At 36.2% G+C, this 19,287-nt stretch overlaps 1 non-coding gene across 1 annotated transcript; it reads left to right on the plus strand.

Annotated features, from left to right (window-relative positions):
- Positions 1-2,411: 2,411 nt before the first annotated feature.
- Positions 2,412-2,517, plus strand: LOC140859011 (small nucleolar RNA R71). Its single transcript, XR_012142411.1, has one exon. It is a non-coding gene; the product is annotated as a small nucleolar RNA R71 (small nucleolar RNA).
- The last annotated feature ends 16,770 nt before the right edge of the window (positions 2,518-19,287 follow it).

Raw genomic sequence — 19,287 nt, forward strand, 5'->3', positions numbered from 1 at the left:
CTCTAAAATTATCTTGACCGTTAATCATTCATTTATTAGGATGCCTAATTGACTCTTAATCAAAATAAAATATGAATACACAAAACTAATTATTTCTGAACATACTCGAGGATTTGATTAATTTCCTTCCCCCCCAACTTAATCTACATTGTCCTCAATGGAGTAGGAAAGCAAAGAAAATAAAAGGAGAGAGTGCACCTGGGATAATTTTGCTTCGGAAGTTGAAGATAGCTTCATTGATTAATAGGCTCTTGTTCTAAATTTCTGCAGCTGCGATAAAGTAAAAAAAATATGAAATCATTGGGTTGCCTCCCAACAAGCGCTAAGTTTTATGTCTTCAGCCAGACGTCAAGTTTATTAACAGACTCTTCCATACAGAGTGGTCCTTTATTCTTTAAAAAAAATGATGATCAGTTAAAATAAAATAGACGAAATTTGGGTTGCCTCCCAAAAAGCGCTAAGTTTTACGTCTTCAGCCAGACGTCATATGCGATAAAACCAACAAAAGATGGGTAATGGCTCATACTTGATTGTCCATGGAGGAGTGGTTTTATCATGTGGTGTATCCAACAATATGTTAACTTCTTTCATATATCCCTTAAAGTCATACACTCCAAAGTGAGCCAAGCAAGTATCTAAGGGTTCAGGTGCTAGAATTGTGGGTGTTGCATCTTCTATAATATCTTCTAGTGTATCTACTTTGAAGCAACTATCCATTGATGGTCCTTGGGAAGCACCAAACATATTCAGTCTCAGTTTCTTATTCCCAAACGATACGTCCATGACTCCTGTCCTACAATTGATGCATGCATTCGCCGTAGCTAGGAAAGGTCGTCCTAAGATAATGGGAATTTGTCTGGGGTTGCCACTTAATTCCATATCGAGAACCAGAAAATCAACTGGAAAGTAAAACTCATCTACCTTGACCAAGACATCCTCAAGCATTCCACGTGGTTCTTTAATTGATCTGTCGGCTAACTGTAATGTGACTGATGTGGGTTTCAGTTCTCCGAATCCAAAAAGTTCATACACCGAACTAGGTAAAAGATTCACACTTGCCCCTAAATCTAGAAGAGCTTTTTCAATGTGATAATCTCCTATAACACAGGAAATGATGGGGGCTCCTGGGTCTTTAAGCTTTGGAGGAGTGGCATGCTGGACGACAGAACTAGCTTGTTCAGTGAGACATACTTTCTTTGGGATTTGTGATCTAGATTTACGTTTTTGGGTGCACAAATCCTTCAAAAATTTGGCATAAGCAGGGACCTGTTTGATTGCGTCTAGAAGGGAAAGATTAATTTGGACTTGCTTAAACAATTCCAACATCTCATCGAGTTTTCCTCCCTTCTTATCTGCAGGAATAGGGGCTTTCAGGGCATCCGAAAATGGGGCTTTAGGCAAGTAAGATGATTCCGGTGCAGTTGGTTCCTTATCTATTTTTAGGTCCTCCTTATTCTTGGGTGATTTGGATTCGGTTAGAGGTTTAGGGTCAGTCTCATTGGTTTTACTAGTGTGCTCAATGACCTTCCCACTTCTCAGAGTCATGATTGATTTGGCATGTTCAGAAAAAGCTTTTGGGGTATTATAACTCTCAATCACAAATTGCCCTCTTGGGTTGCTCTCGGGTTGGCTAGGTAATTTTCCTTCTTCCCTCCTACTGAATGCAGTCGCTAGTTGACCAATTTGGGTCTCTAGCTTAGCAATGGATTATGTGTGGGAGTTAAGGATCTGAGTGTTGACTTCTAATCTTTCTAGTGCTTTCAGGACTTTTTCCTCAAAAGCTGAGCTGTGACCAGTAGTAGACGGTTGAGGAACATTTTGGAATTGATGGTATGGTCCATGCCTATATGTTGGGTCTTGATATTGAGGTCGAGGTGTGGCAGGATCAACCACTGGTTGTGGTCTCCAGGAAAAATTTGGATGGTTTCTCCAGTCGGGGTTATAAGTGTTCGAATATGGATCGTTTCCTGGTCTGCGAGCTTGTTGGACTTGAGCTTGCTGAACTTGCTCATGCACAAACTCAGGAAATTGAGGTGCGGCTGGGCATTCACTAACAAAATGGTTCGGACTTGCACACAATGCACAAACTTCTTGGATTGGATTAGATGGAATCGGGGATTGTCCAGTGTTTAGAAGACGATCTAATTTTTGGGACAGTTCATCTACCTTTTGATGGATATCTATGGCATTTCCTACTTCATATATTCCATCTCTTTTTGAGTTTAACATGGGTTTATCTCTAATAGAGGCAGACATATGATGTAATGAATTTTCACTTAAAATTTCAAACAGTTGCCATGCCTCATCCTCACTTTTTAGCATAAATATCCCACCGCATGATGCATCGACCATTTGTCGATGTCTTTCAGAGAGCCCATCATAAAAACATTGGATTAACTGCCACTTGGGTACAGCATGGTGGGGACATTTTCTAATAAGGTCTTTTAATCTCTCCCATGTTTCATGAAACATTTCTCCATCTAATTGGGAAAAACTAGTTATGGCTTTCCTTATTTGATTAGTTTTTCCTATGGGAAAATATTTCTTGAGAAACTCTCCTTGCAGCTGGTCCCAGGTTGATATAGTCATGGAATCCAAAGTATGTAGCCAGTATTTGGCTTTGTCTTTGAGTGAGAAAGGGAATAATTTCAACCTAAGAGCATCATCGGAGAAGTTGTGAATTTTGACAGTTGAGCATATCTCAAGAAATTCTTCAAGATGTTTATAAGGGTCTTCATTACTAAGTCCATAAAATGAAGGTAACATTTGGATTATACTGGACTTAATTTCATATTGAGTGGCCTCCACAGGGGGTACTTGAATACAAGGAGAGTAGGTATATGTGGAAGGAGTAAAGTACTCCTTCAATTGCTTGGGTGGATCATTCTCCTGATTTCGGTCCATCTTTTTATGTCTGTTGGCTCTAAAGGTTCTTTCTATTTCTGGATCAAAAGGTTGGATTTCTGGTCGTAACGATCTACGGCCAAGCATACACCTTACAATTATACTGTAGAGCACACACAATTTTTTTTTTTTTTTTTTAATATATATTTTTATAATAAAGTGAGAAAAGAATGAAGAAAATCTAAAGAGAAGAACCTAAGAATCTTAAATCTATGAAAAGGAAGAAATTAATTAATGTTTAGATATTAATTGCAATCAACTTAAATAATCATAGACTCTCTATCCTAAGGTTAACTTAGATCTAGACAGCTCCTAACTTTCAAGATTGCTTTTGAGCACTCCAAGCTCAAGACTGACTAACTGACTCGACCAGGTAAGCGTAAGATGTGGGAGGTTCCCTGCTCGTTGCTTTCCTTAGACACCAACTAAGTTGGCCAGGTCAGTCAATGGAACCAATTGAAAACCACTTTCTTTAACCACTTGCCTTAGACACCGAGCAATTAACCAATTCGCACTCGGTTCAACTCTAGAGCTTTCTTATCCTATTGAGCTCGAAATTCCTAGGGTTGACGTCTAGTTGATTTTAAATTAAGGTCTAGGTTATGCAAATGCAAGGGAGTGATTTGTGGGCCAAGGAAGGGTGATCAACTCCCCACCTTATCTGGTTAATGGGTTATTGCCCTTAAGATCAATTATGGAGATGCAATGCAAAGAAACAAGGTGTCCAATCAGGTTAGAAATTTTTATATTTGAGGTTACGCTATTTTAGTTAAGTGTTATGAAATGTCAGTATTTTTTTTTTTTTATATATATATATAATTTTATCTTGTTGTATATTTTTTTTTAAATTTTTTTTTTTTAGTTTTGCAAGAAAATAAATTTAAGTGATTAAGTCTAAAAAGCAATAAATTACTGGGCTATGAAAAGTAGCAAATTATTCTAAGCAGCAAAATTCTAAATAGTAAATTAGTTATGCAAGGTAATTCTGTAATTATGCAAATAAGATTATCTAGCTAGAAATTACTGAAAAAAAAATTTAAAATGAGAAATAAAAACTGAAAAGTATATATATATATATATATATATTTTTTTTTTTTTTAAAAATTTTAAAAAAAATTTTTTTTTTTTTCAATTTTTTTTTTTAATTCAACCGTGCCAAGATCCCCGGTAACGGCGCCAAAATTTGATGCGTAGTCGTTGATAGTACCAAAAATAACTCTACTCACTACGTAGGTAGGATGAGTCGAGATCGTATCCTCAGGGACCTTGGGCTAAGTTGAAATTGCAAGGTAAAAGAAAGAAGCGTTGTTTTTGATTTAGAAAATAAATTATCGTAAAATTTAGGTAATTAAAAAAATAAAGAGCTCGGGAGTTTTGAATTAATTTGCACTAGCAGAGTTGTATCTCTTTTTTAACTAAATAGATGTGATTAATCTTAGAAAAAATACCTGTCTTTCCTCGGCACGCTCCGTACCCGTAGATCACGGTGCGTCTTCGAAAAGTACTAGGTAACCAACTCTTCTTTCCTCGGCACGCCCCATATCCGTAGATCACGATGCGTCTCCGAAAAGTAAAAGTTGTTCCTAATATTAATCTAACAAGAAAGCATAAATAAAAGCATATGATAGGGAGCAATTAAAGAACTCATGATAATTTAAATAAAAAGTATAATCTTTATTGCATATAAAGAAATACAGGAAAGTTTAGAACAATAAACCATCTCTGTGTCGTTACAAAATTTCTTCTCCACTCCCGAGACTGCTAGCCTAGCTGCTCATGAAGTAGTCCCTTTCTATTCCTCTATGCAAGGCTCTAGAAGAATTTCTGGGCTCTCCCTCTAATGGGAGTACAAAAGCCTTTTTATAGATATTAGGGGGGAGGAGTTTTACATGATTTTCCGATGTGGGACTGAAAATATAAATTTTTCCACTTGAAATATTTCCAAATAAAAATTTTTTCTTTAATTTGCTCGCCACTGTGTCTGCGGTGCGCGCCTGCCCGCGTCCTGCCTCACGCGTTCCGCGTCCTGCCTGCATTCGTGCCGCGTCCTGCCAGCATCCGCGCGTTCACGCGTGCCCACGAGCTCGTGTTGCCAACCTTCACGCGCGCGTCCCACAATTTCTTCTTTTGGATTCACATCACGCGCGCCAGACTTCATGCACCCAGCATTATTCACGTGAACCTTTTTTTGTATATTTCAAAAGGATACAAAAGTTTATTAATAATGACTTCTATATCCTTTTTAGATTCCTTGCATAGTATCTTCATTTTCTATAATACCAGATGTGTCTTTCTTTTATTTTAATTTTATTTTAAGTCCAATTTTCTTCAAACTTGAATCTTTTTGATCTATGAATCGGACTCTTTGTATCAGCGATCACCTTTCCTGTAAAACATCGAAAGAAACATCAAATTCTTAATAAATAAGATAAATTAAATATAATTTTTTAATTTAAAATACTTAAATTAAGTGTTCATCAAGACCCTAATCCCTCAATAAAGCCTCATGGATATCACAACAAATCTCAATGAGTTCAAAGGTAGAAAAATCTATCCAATTGCATCTCATGCAACTCTTAACATAACCTGACTCGAAAAATACTCATAGCCTTGTGGATATCACAACAAACTATAGTATTTCTAGTTAAGTCTGACCCTTCATTTCTATATAGTCATATCTAAAAATACTGCCTTTATGGATATCACAACAAAGTAACACATCCAAATATGCCGTAAAGCATATAATATGCATTAAGACAAACCCACATCAATCTCCATAGTAAGCCTTATGGATATCACAACAAATCTACTATAATTTTTGATAGGATATTGACTAGGCATGAAAGAAGGCATATGTAGTGTTCTAAATACTGAGTTATTTTCATTCAAGATTCGAACTAATCCAATTGGCTAGGAAAGTGTTAAGATTGATAGGGGCCCCCCGTTACTTTTCTTAGACATTAATAAAATTGGTTAGGCCAGCAACGGAACCAATTAGATAATCACCACACTTGAAACACTCTTTAGACACCAATTGATTAATCGATTCAAAAAATAAGTCAGCTACTAATTCATAACACTACGACTTAATATAATTTTTATGAGGGCCTTAATGGTCTCAAGCATATCCTAATTCATTCCCAATGATGTACTATTATAGTTATATCTTAATAATCATAACAACTAATCATGACATCTATTCATATCTCTAAGATATGAAATTATAATCATTCAATATGATTATAACTAAGCTGCAGGGTTTGGTGTCAAGGCGGAAACATGGATTTCAAAGTAATTATTATGAAATCATAAAACCAAAACCTAACTTCAAGATCACCTTATCAGAATTTAAACCATATAATATGCATTAATATCATAATATAAGGTATAAAAACATACCTCTTATCGCTAGACCCTAATTTGTGCTCGATCGCCGGCAGCAATCCGTCAGGGTTTCCACTAGGTGCCCACGTGTTCACCCTCCAATGTTGATCCACATGGGGACTTGATCAACCCACTAGCACTTATTTAAATATTTTCTACAATTAAATTCTAATTTATCAGAATTTAAATGCAATTTGAGCAAAATCTCCTTTCTTGGCTTTGCTGTCACACTGTTGGACTTTTTCTTGCCTTCCTTTCTTTCCCCTTGTCACCTTAATTTTTATTCCAATTCTCTAAACCTTTTGGAAGATTTTTTATCCTTTATCAGGATCTTGTCTAGGCTAGAGAATAAGAATAAAGAGAATTGGACAAGATGAGCCTATTATAAGAAAGAAGGAAGAGTTTGGAATCGACGATGACTCCTCGGCGTGCACCCCTATTTATATTGCACGTAGGGGTGCAAACCAAGCATCTCACGCCCACTCTCAATTCATCTTATGCCTCCTCTCAATTTCTCACACCCCATTTGATGAGAAAAAGCCATGTGGACATCAAAGTTGGGTTGAAGAGGTGCCTTATTTCAGAAGGACTCTTCGAACTCAACTTACAGTGTTCACATGAGAAGTCGCAATGCTTCTCTTATTGGCGCCATCAACCTATACCTTTGGATCTGGAAGGAAGCCCATCCAATGGCCAAGATAGAGGGTGCCAACATCAGGGCGGGCACAAGAGATAAGGGGCGTGGAACAATTCAAAAACTATCTCTCCATTTGACTTGGTCCAAGGGGCGCTTCCAAGGGGTGGCGCATGGGATTTCATCCTTATCTCTTCCCACAAATATTCTATGGAGTGTTTCAGATACAGAAGGACTCTTAGATGCCTTCTAAGAGATCTGAAAGCCTCTTAGAATAAAAAAACCATGAAAGAAAAATGGATAATTCCAAGTTAAGGGGGCGCCAACTCCATCCATGCGCCATGTGGCACAGGCGCATGGATACATCCTTATCTCTTCTCCTAATTTTTCTACGAAGAGTTTAATACTCAGAAGAACTCTTAGGTGCCTCTTAAGATTTTTGAAAACCTTTCATAGAATAAAAGCCATGGAGAAAATAGATAAGACAAAGTTAAGGGGCGCCAACTCCCTCCATGCACCATGTGGCACATGCGCATGGATTTAAATCCACATGCCAAGAGAGAGAGACTCTTAGGTGTGTGGTTCCCTGGTTTTTGGCACCCAACAGTAAGCCCAATCAGAATACTTCGATCCCATTTCAAGACCAAATCTAATTTAGCTCAAATTGGTTCTAAATTAGCACCAATCGAAACCCGATTCGAATCCGATTCGAATCTAGATGCTAGGGTTTGCAACATGTGCTAGCATGTTCAACTTGCAAACATGGTTTAATCAAATTAAACCCATGATCAATTTTCTTTGTGTGTGACTCATTGGGTTTCACATCTAGCCAGCAGTGAGTCTGGGTGCAATTTGACCTAATTTGGTTAGAACACAATCAAGCCGATTTAGGTCAAATCAAGCTGACCCATTTCAATCAATCAAAGCAGCTTCTAATTAATGATCGAATTAAACTCTTTAATTCGATCAAACTTACAAGACATGATTGACGTCTAGCAACGCATCATGTCTACCTGAAAGATATAAAATTTTGATAAAAATATCAAAAATATCCTTCAGTGGAAAATTATAGTGCAACTTGATCTTACGATCATCCTACATCCCGAATATAAGTTTGGGTATGAAAAAATATCAAACCCAATTTTATATTCATATTTCTCTTGATCAGATAATAATGATTCGATTTATGAAATATTAAAACTATTTCTAATTTTTTATAATACTTTGATCAAAGTCTTCCTGAATCATTATTCGATCGAAGCAGATAGGATGCGATCTCCTCTTACTATGAGTGATCGTTTCCATATTGACCTACTCACAACCTTCATAAGCAATCCATCATATCCAGAACACCCCGTACATGATTAAATCATGAATGAGTATGATCCAAAATATAGATTCATGCTTATAAGGTTCTATGGTAGTCTCAGGTCAAAAGATTTACATGCACAATTTCCACTATGAGAAACATCTGTTGACATAAAGATAAGACTCCATCAGATGTTCTTTAATTAGATCAATTCAGTGAACTCATTCTCTAATGAGCACTTACATCCTTATATTAGTATCATACACAAGTAATTGTGAGATCAATTATCCTCTCCATCAAGTATACACAGGATGTACCAATTTTACCAGAAATATTGATCCCCTACTCAATGTTCCATCGATTAGAAATATTTAAAATTAGGATTTTAAGATTTTAGATCTCACTGGTATGATCACATCATAACCCTAAAACCATAGTCCTAATTTATGGGGTTCATCATAATCAAAAAATAAGACACAGCATATGATGAACTAAATGCCTTTATTTATTTAAAACATCAGTACATGAGTTATCGGGAGACAAAAGAATATCCATCAAATTACACATTTTGATTGGCTTATAGGGCATATTCCTTTCAATCTCCCACTTGCACTAGAGCCAATCTCTCTTATATTTCAACCCCATACAATTGAGGTGGCGATCGAACTGTTGCTGTGGTAAAGCTTTAGTGAATGGATCCGCTATGTTGTTCTTTGTGTCTACTCGTTCAATAATAACATCTTATCTTTCAATTATTTCACGAACGAGATGGAAGCATCTCAAAATATGCTTGGATTTATGGTGAGACCTAGGTTCCTTTGCTTGAGCAACTGCTCTAGTATTATCACAATAAAGTGGTACTGGGTTCTTAATCTCAGGAACAACACCCAATTCAGTGATGAACTTCTTCATCCAGACACCTTCCTTGGTGGCTTCACTTACAGCTATGTATTCTGCCTCTGTGGTTGAGTCAGCTACAGTCTACTGCTTAAAACTCTTCCAACTCATTGCTCCACCATTCAAAGTAAAGACATATCCTGAAATGGATTTACTATCATCTGGGTCTGATTGAAAACTAGAATTAAAGTATCCTTCTAGTTTAAGATCAGATTCACCATATATAAGAAAAATATCCTTAATTCTTCTTAAGTACTTTAGAATATTTTTCACAGTCTTCCAATAATCCTCTCCTGGATCAGCCTGAAATCTATTGGCTATGCCTAAGGCATAAGCTACATCAGGTCTAGTACATAACATAGCATACATTATTGATCCTACAGTCGAAGCATAAGGAATAGAACTCATTCTATTTCTCTCTTCATGTATCTTAAGAGACATCTTCTTAGAGAGATGTATGCCTTGACTCATGGATAAGTAATATCTTTTACTCCCATCCATACTGAACCTTTTCAGTATTAAGTCAATGTACTTAGACTGAGATGAGCCTAGCATCCTTTTAGATCTATCTCTATAGCTCTTAATTCCAAGTATATAGGATGCTTCTCCCAAGTCTTTCATGGAAAACTTATTACATAGCCATAACTTGACTGATTGTAACATTGGGATATCATTCCTAATGAGGAGTATGCCATCCACATACAGAACCAAGAAAACTATAGCACTCTCACTAGTCTTCTTGTATACACACGGTTCATCCACATTCTTGATGAAGTCAAACTCTTTGACTATTACATCAAAGCGGATGTTCCAACTCCTTGAGGTTTGCTTTAATCCATAAATAGATTTCTTAAGCCTGCATACCTGATTTGGTCTGTCATTTGAGACAAAATCTTCTAGCTGTGACATATAGACCTCCTCTTCTAGAAAACCATTCAAGAAGGCGGTCTTAACATCCATTTGCCATATTTCATAATCATAGTATGCTACTATTGCAAGCATAATCCGAATAGATTTGAGCATGACAACAGGTGAAAAAGTTTCATCATATTGAATACCCTATTTTTGTCTGAAATCTTTAGCTATCAATCTAGCTTTATAGATTTCTATTTGACCATCTGCTCCAATCTTTTTCTTATAGATCCATTTGCACCTAATAGGGTTTATCCCTTCTGGTGCATCAACCAAAGTCCATACTTTGTTGGTGTACATGGAGTCCATCTCAGATTTCATGGCATCCTGCCATTTGTCTGAGTCCTTACTCATGACAGCTTTCGTATAGGTCAAAATTTCGTCATTCTCAATGACTTGAGCTTCATTATTCTCAATAATGAACCCATATCTTATAGGTACATATCGTACCCTATCTGACCTACCGATAGGAGTTATGTATTTTGGTTCTTCCTTATTTATGTGAATATTTGGTTGAGAAATATCTATTTGTTTTTCTTGAATTTCATTAATTTCAATATTTCTCCCACTACCTCTTTCTAGGATAAATTCTTTCTCCATGAAAGTGGCATGCCTACTTACAAATACTTTTTGTTCAGTAGGGTGGTAGAATAGATATCCTATACTATCCTTAGGATATCCAACAAACAAACATCTATCTGCTCTGGCATCTAGCTTATGTCCAAAATTTCTTTTGACATATGCTGAACATCCCCATATCTTAAAATATTTAAGATTGGGTTTCTTACCTCTCCATATCTCATATGGAGTGCTAGATATAAATTTAGAAGAAACTCTATTCAAGATAATTATTGCGGTCTCTAAAGCATGACCTCAGAAGGAAATAGGCAACTCAGTGAAGCACATCATGGATCGCACCATATCAAATAAGGTATGGTTCCTCCTTTCGGCTACACCATTTAATTGTGGTGTATAAGGAGGTATCCATTCAGAGATAATTCCCTTTACCTTAAGATGGTCTAAAAATTCACTGGATAAGTATTCTCCTCCTCGATCAAATCGAAGGATTTTTATACTTTTTCCAGTTTGATTTTCGACCATACTTTGATACTCTTTGAATTTATCAAAGGCTTCAGATTTATGTTTCATAAGATACACATTCCAAACCTAGATAAATCATCTGTAAATGTAATAAAATAAGAGTATCCACCTCTGGCTTGGGTTGTCATAGGGCCACATACATCTGTATGTATAAGTCCTAACAACTCGTTTGTCCTATCTCCATGTCCATTAAATTAAGTCTTGATCATTTTATCCATGAGACATGATTCACAAGTTCCTAATAATTCACAATCATAAGGATCAAAGAATTTTTCTTTGTATAACTTGTTAATCCTGGTCTCACTAATATGACCAAGTCGACATTACCAAAGTAAGGTATTATTTACATTATCGCTCTTACGTTTACTATTTTCATCAACATGAAAAATATTATCATTCAAGCATAGAGTCAACAAACCATTATCAAAAATGCCATGGCAAATTATTTCATTAAAAAAATTAATCGAGCAACCATTGCTCATTACAAATATTTGATATCCTTATTTTATCAACAAGGGTACAGATACAATATTTCTAATGATCTTAGGCATGTAATAACAATTTGTTAGCTCTAAGATCTTTCTAGAAGGAAACTTTAAGATATTTGTCCCTATAGCTTCTGCTTGGATGGACTCTCCTCCAGCACCGTAGAGCTCGAAGTCTCCCTTCCTCAAACTTCTAATTTTTTGCAATCGCTGCAATAATTTGCAGATATGAAAACCATAGGCAGTATCCAATACCCAAGAATTTAAAATGAAAGAATTCAATGATAATATTGTATGTATCTCATACATACCTTTTGGTGCATTATTTGCACCAGTCTTCACTGTTGCAAGGTAAACCTTGCAATTCCTTTTCCAATGACCTGCCTTGCCGCAGTGAAAGCAGGTCGACTGTCCGAAGGTCTCTTTCCTTTCTTCCTCTTATTTATACCACCTTTAGGGTTCAGCCTCCTTTTAGAACCCTTTTTTCCTGCCTTCTTCTTGGAGATCCCATCCACAAGAAGAAGAGGAGCCTTATCCTTCTTGATATGGCTCTCTGCTATCTTGAGCATATTTAACAGCTCAGGCAAGGAAGAATTCAGTTTGTTCAGGTGATAGTTCATGACAAACTGAGAAAATGATTCTGGGAGTGATTGCAGGATTAGATCCTGACTCAACTCTCCATCCATAACAAAACCTAATTGACGTAATCGAGTGATCAGGTCAATAACCATCAAAATATGGTTTTGTATGGATGACCCCTCTGCCAGTCTAGCATGGACTAACTGCTTAGATATCTCATATCTAGCAGTCCTACTCTGTTCCCCATAAAGCTCTTTTAAATTGAGCAATATGGAATGAGTGTCCATGCTATCATGCTGCCTCTGCAACTCATTTGTCATAGAGGCAAGTATGATAATACACTTGACAGTTAAAGAATAATTTTGCCACATCCTATATGTGGCTTTTTCTTCCTCTGTGGCATCCTCCCCAATTGGCTCAATGTCAGGGGTATCAAGGATGTAAGAAAGCTTCTCTTGACTAAGTACTATTTTAAGATTTCTCAACCACTCCACATAGTTGGTACTAGTCAATTTATTTGTATCCAAAATGGAGCGAAGTGAAAGTGAAGAAGCCATTAATCTACATAATAAAGAACATTGTATAAGCAAACAACTCAAGATGACATGCATAATTAAATTAGGACTTTAATTTTATTGTGTCTCCCACTATTTTATCAGACATCATAACCCTCTAGTATGATGTTCGAGAAAACCTGATTGATTTTCTTAGTGGGATTGAGACCCTAATTCCTTATAAAAGATCTTGTGATTGCACAACAAACCTTTTATAAGTTTAAAGGTAGGAAACTCTTTCCAATTGCATCTCATACAATTCTAAATAAAAACCCTGGCCTCTAAAATATTAATAGCCTTGTGTTTACACAACAAACCATAATGTTTTAGTTAAGTAGGACCCTTCATTTCAATACAGTCAAAATAGAATATAAATGCACTTGTGGTTACATAACAAAGCATTATACTCAAAAATACTATAAGCATCTCAATGCGTCAGAACAATATTATGTCAGTCTCCATAATTGGTCTTGTGGTTACACAACGAACCTAATATGGTTCATGACATAATAATGTCCTAGCATGAAGAAAGGCCATAATGTAGTAAATATAACACCAAGCATCACAGCCAAGAATTAAATTAATCTAATCAGCTAGGTAAGTGGGAGAGAGGTGGGGGTCCCCCGTTGCTTTCCTTAGACATCAATAAATTGGCCAGATCAGACAATGGAACCAATTAGAAACCACGTTCTCTTTACTAATCATGAACTACTTTCCTAGACACAGATTGATCAATTAGACATTTGGACTGGTTCTGCTATTGGTTAATTACACTACAACTTAATATCATTTTACAGAAGGCTTTTGAGGTCTCAATGCATATTTAATTTCTATATCATACTAAATACATGAATAAAAGAAATTAGCATCATAGTGAACACAATTCAATATGACAGGACAACATTCCATAATTATATACATCATAATTTAATTATGAAATAATGAATATGATCTCATCATATTTATATCATATAAAAATTATAAATTATGATCATATCATATTTATAATATTGCCATTAAATCATTAACATATCATCATATGATTTAATTCTAACAAGGTCGCTCTGATACCACTGCAGGGTTTGGTGTCAAGGCGGAAACAAGGATTTCAAAGCATTTATTATGAAATCATAAAACCAAAACCTAACTCCAAGATCATCTTATCAAAATTTAAACCATATAATATGCATTAATATCATAATATAAGGTATAGAAACATACCTCTAATCGCTAGACCCTAATTTGTGCTCGATCGCCGGCAGCAATCCATCAGGGTTTCCACCAGGTGCCCATGTGTTCACCCTCCAACGTTGATCCACACGGAAACTTGATCAACACACTAGTACCTATTTAAATATTCTCTGTAATTAAATTCTAATTTATCAGAATTTAAATGCAATTTGGGCAGAATCTCCTTTCTTGGCTTTGCTGTCACACTGTTGGACCTTTTCTTGCCTTCCTTTCTTGCTCCTTGTCACCTTAAATTTTTATTCCAATTCTCTAAGCCTTTTGGAAGACTTCTTATCCTTTATCAGGACCTTGTCTAGGCTAGAGAAGAAGAATAAAGAGAATTGGACAAGATGAGCCTATTGTAAGAAAGAAGGAAGAGTTTGGAATCGGCGATGACTCCTCGACGTGCACCCCTATTTATATTGCACGTTGGGGGGAAAACCAAGCATCTCATGCCCACTCTCAATTCATCTCATGCCTCCTCTCAATTTCTCACACCCCATTTCATGAGAAAAAGCCATGTGGACATCAAAGTTGGGTTGAAGAGGTGCCTTATTTCAGAAGGACTCTTCGAACTCAACTTACGGTGTTCACATGAGAAGTCGCAATGCTTCTCCTATTGGCGCCATCAACCCATACCTTTGGATCTGGAAGGAAACCCATCCAATGGCCAAGATAGAGGGCACCAACATCAGGGTGGGCGCAAGAGATAAGGGGCGTGGAACAATTCAAAAACTATCTCTCCATTTGACTTGGTCCAAGGGGCACTTCCAAGGGGTGGCGCATGGGATTTCATCCTTATCTCTTCCCACAAATATTCTATGGAGTGTTTCAGATATAGAAGGACTCTTAGGTGCCTTCTAAGAGATCTGAAAGCCTTGTAGAATAAAAAATCCATGAAAGAAAAATGGATAATTCCAAGTTAAGGGGGCGCCAACTCCATCCATGCGCCATGTGGCACATGCACATGGATACATCCTTATCTCTTCTCCTAATTTTTCTACGAAGAGTTTAATACTCAAAAGGACTCTTAGGTGCCTCTTAAGATTTTTGAAAACCTTTCATAGAATAAAAGCCACAGAGAAAATAGATAAGACCAAGTTAAGGGGCGCCAACTCCCTCCATGCGCCATGTGGCACATGCGCATGGATTTAAATCCACACGCCAAGAGAGAGAGACTCTTAGGCATGTGGTTCCCTAGTTTTTGGCACCCAACAGTAAGCCCAATCAGAATACTTAAACCCATTTTAATACTAAATCCAATTTGGCTCAAATTGGTTCTAAATTAGCCCAAATCAGAACCCGATTCGAATCCGATTCGAATCTAGATGCTAGGGTTTGCAACATGTGCTAGCATGTTCAACTTGCAAACAAGGTTTAATCAAATTAAACCCATGATCAATTCTCTTTGCGTGTGACCCATTGGGTTCCACATCTAGCCAGTAGTGAGTCCAGATATAATTTGACCTAATTTGGTTAGAACACAACCGAGCCGATTTAGGTCAAACCAAGCTGACCCGTTTCGATCAATCAAAATAGCTTCTAAGTAATGATCGAATTAAACTCTTTAATTCGATCAAACTCACAAGACATAATTGACATCTAGCAATGTATCATGTCTACCTAGAAGATATAAAATTTTGATAAAAATATCAAAAATACCCATCAGTGGAAAATTACAGTGCAACTTGATCTTACGATCATCCTGCATCCCGAATATAAGTTTGGGTATGAAAAAATATCAAACCCAATTTTATATTCATATTTCTCTTGATCAGATAATAATGATTCAATTTATAAAATATTAGAAACTATTTTTAATTTTTTATAATACTCTGATCAATATTTTTCTGAATCATTATTCGATCGAAGCAGATAGGATGCGATCTCCTCTTACTAGGAGTGATCGTTTCCATATTGACCTACTCACAACCTTCATAAGCAATCCATCATATCCAAAACACCCCGTACATGATTAAATCATGAATGAGTATAATCCAAAATATGGATTCATGCTTATAAAGTTCTATGGCAGTCTCAAGTCAAAAGATTTACATGCACAATTCCCACTATGAGAAACATCTATTGACATGTAGATAAGACTCCATCTGATGTTCTTTAATTGGATCAATTCAGTGAACTCATTCTCTAATAAGCACTTACATTCTTATATTAGTATCATACATAAGTAATTGTGAGATCAATTATCCTCTCCACCGAGCATACACAGGATGTACCAGTCTTACTGAAAATATTGATCCCCTACTCAATGTTCCATCGACTAGGAATATTTAAAGTTAGGATTTTAAGGTTTTAGGTCTCACTGGTATGATCACATCATAACCCTAAAACTATAGTCCTAATTTATGGGGTTCATCATAATCAAAAAATAAGACACAGCATATGATGAACTAAATATCTTTATTTATTTAAAACATCAGTACATGAGTTGTCGGGAGACAAAAGAATATCCATCAAATTACACATTTTGATTGGCTTATAGGGCATATTCTTTTCAATCTCTCACTTACACTAAAGCCAATCTCCCTTATATTTCAACCCCATACAATCAAGGTGGCGATCAAACTATTGCTATGGTAAAGCTTTAGTGAATGGATCCGCTATGTTGTTCTTTGTGTCTACTCGTTCAATAATAACATCTTGTCTTTCAATTATTTCACGAACGAGATGGAAGCATCTCAAAATGTGTTTGGATTTATGGTGAGACCTGGGTTCCTTTGCTTGAGCAACTGCTCCAGTATTATCACAATAAAGTGGTACTGGATTCTTAATCTCAGGAACAACACCCAATTCAGTGATGAACTTCTTCATCCAGACAGCTTCCTTGACGGCTTCACTTGCAGCTATGTATTCTGCCTCTATGGTTGAGTCGGCTATAGTCTACTGTTTAGAACTCTTCCAACTCACTGCTCGACCATTCAAAGTAAAGACATACCCTGAAATGGATTTGCTATCATTGGGGTCTGATTGAAAACTAGAATCAGAGTATCCTTCGAGTTTAAGATCAGATTCACCATATATAAGAAAAATATCCTTAGTTCTTCTTAAGTACTTTAAAATATTTTTTACAGTCTTCCAATGATCCTCTCCTGGATCAGCCTGAAATTTACTGGCTATGCCTAAGGCATAAGCTACATCAAGCCTGGTAGATAACATAGCATACATTATTGATCCTATAGCCGAAGCATAAGGAATAGAACTCATTCTATTCCTCTCTTCATGTGTCTTAGGAGACATCTTCTTAGAGAGATGTATGCCTTGACTCATAGGTAAGTAACCTCTTTTACTCCCATCCATACTGAACCTTTTCAGTATTAAGTCAATGTACTTGGACTGAGATAAGCCTAGCATCCTTTTAGATCTATCTCTATAGATCTTAATTCTAAGTATATAGGATTCTTCTCCCAAGTCCTTCATGAAAAACTTATTAGATAGCCATAACTTAACTGATTATAACATTGGGATATCATTCTCAATGAGGAGTATGTCATCCACATACAGAACCAAGAAAATTATAGCACTCTCACTAGTCTTCTTGTATACACACGGTTCATCCACATTCTTGATGAAGTCAAACTCTTTGACTGTTACATCAAAGCGGATGTTCCAACTCCTTGAGGCTTGCTTTAATCCATAAATGGATTTTTTAAGCCTGCATACCTAATTTGGTCTGTCATTTGAGACAAAACCCTCTGGCTGTGACATGTAGACCTCCTCTTCTAGAAAATCATTAAAGAAGGCGGTCTTAACATCCATTTGCCATATTTCATAATCATAGTATGCTGCTATTGCAAGCATAATCCGAATAGATTTGAGCATGGCAACAGGTGAAAAAGTTTCATCATAATCAATACCCTATTTTTGCCTGAAACCTTTAGCTACTAATCTAACTTTATAGGTTTCTATTTGACCATCTGCTCCAATCTTTTTCTTATAGACCCATTTGCACCCAATAGGGTTTACCCCTTCTGGTGCATCAACCAAAGTCCATACTTTGTTGGTGTACATGGAGTCCATCTCGGATTTCATGGCATCCTGCCATTTGTCTTAGTCTTTACTCATGACAGCTTCCGTATAGGTCAAAGGTTCGTCATTCTCAATGACTTAGGCTTCATTATTTTCAATAATGAATCCATACCTTATAGGTACATAATGTACCCTATCTGACCTATGGATAGAAATTATGTGTTCTAGTTCTTCCTTATTTATGTGAATATTTGGTTAAAAAATATCTATTTATTTTTTTTGAATTTTATTAATTTCAATATTTCTCCCACTGTCTCTTTCTAGGATAAATTCTTTCTCCATAAAAGTGGCATGCCTACTCACAAATACCTTTTGTTTAGTAGGATGGTAGAATAGATATCCTATACTATTATTAGGATATCCTACAAACAAATATTTATCTGCTCTAGCATCTACCTTATGTCCAAAATTTCTTTTGACATATGTTGAACATCCCCATATCTTAAAATATTTAAGATTGGATTTCTTACCTCTCCATATCTCATATGGAGTGCTAGATACAGATTTAGAAGGTACTCTATTCAAGATAATTATTGCGGTCTCTAAAGCATGACTCCAGAAGGAAATAGGCAACTCAGTGAAGCACATCATGGATCGCACCATATCTAATAAGGTACGGTTCCTCCTTTCGGCTACACCATTTAATTGTGGCGTATAAGGAGGTGTCCATTCAGAGATAATTCTTTTTACCTTAAGATGGTCTAAAAATTTACTAGATAAGTATTCTCCTCCTCGATCAAATCGAAAGATTTTTATATTTTTTTCAGTTTATTTTTCGACCATACTTTGATACTCTTTGAATTTATCAAAGGCTTCAGATTTATGTTTCATAAGATACACATATCCAAACCTAGCTAAATAATCTGTAAATATAATAAAATAAGAGCATCCACCTCTGGTCTGGGTTGTCATAGGGCCACATACATCTGTATATACAAGTCCTAACAACTCGTTTGTCCTATCTCCATGTCCACTAAATGAAGTCTTGATCATTTTACCCATGAGACATGATTCACAAGTTTCTAATGATTCACAATCATAAGGATCAAAAAATTTTTCTTTGTATAACTTGTTAATCCTGATCTCACTAATATGACCAAGTCGACAATGCTAAAGTAAGATATTATTTACATTATCTCTCTTACATTTACTATTTTCATCAACATGAAAAATATTATCATTCAAGCATAGAGTCAACAAACCATTATCAAAAATGCCATGGCAAATTATTTCATTAGAAAAATTAATCGA

This window comes from Elaeis guineensis, chromosome 6 (genome assembly GCF_000442705.2).
Source record: "Elaeis guineensis isolate ETL-2024a chromosome 6, EG11, whole genome shotgun sequence".
Lineage (NCBI taxonomy): Eukaryota > Viridiplantae > Streptophyta > Magnoliopsida > Arecales > Arecaceae > Elaeis > Elaeis guineensis.